Below are 817 nucleotides of genomic sequence, written 5' to 3'. Positions count from 1 at the left end.
AGATAGGCGTAGGAGTGGCTGTGTTGTAAGTAGCTTGCTTACCAACCACACGGTCCCGGGTTCAGTCCCACTGCGTGGCATCTTGGGCAAGTGTCTACTACTATAGCCTCGGGCCGACCAAAGCCTTGTGAGTGGATTTGGTAGATGGAAACTGAAAGAAGCCCGTCGTATATATGTATATATATATATGCATGTGTGTATGTGTTTGTGTGTCTGTGTTTGTCCCCCCAACATCGCTTGACTACCGATGCTGGTGTGTTTATGTCCCCATAACTTAGCGGTTCGGCAAAAGAGACCGATAGAATAAGTACTAGGCTTCTAAAGAATAAGTCCTGGGGTCGATTTGCTCGACTAAAGGCGGTGCTCCAGCATGGCCGCAGTCAAAAGACTGAAACAAGTAAAAAAATAAATGAATAAAAGAATATATATGTTCCGTGATTAGAAAATTCAACGAAAACCTTGTGCGCTTATTTCATGTTCATTTTCTCTTAATTACCACAAGATAATGGCGTGATACTACGAAAATTTCCTGACAGTTATTGGCCTTCGGCTGCTGGAAATTAGGACGCGAACAGAAGTACATTGAAAATTGCAGCTGCTGAAAGCTACCTGCTATTGATACTTCTGCTGCTTTCCACTGCTTTCTTTCTCCCTGTCTCCCCCCCTCTCTCTCTCTCTCTCTCTCTCTCTCTCTCTCTCTCTCTCTCTCTCTCTCTCTCTCTGCTCTCCAACACGTGTTTCATTTGTACCACTAGTCCCATTGTTATTCTTGTCTGCTGACACAGTGTAGCGGGGCTCGGGAATAACATTGTTGTCT

The sequence above is a fragment of the Octopus bimaculoides genome, chromosome 12 (assembly GCF_001194135.2).
Source record: "Octopus bimaculoides isolate UCB-OBI-ISO-001 chromosome 12, ASM119413v2, whole genome shotgun sequence".
NCBI lineage: Eukaryota > Metazoa > Mollusca > Cephalopoda > Octopoda > Octopodidae > Octopus > Octopus bimaculoides.
This window is presented reverse-complemented; position numbering follows the sequence as displayed.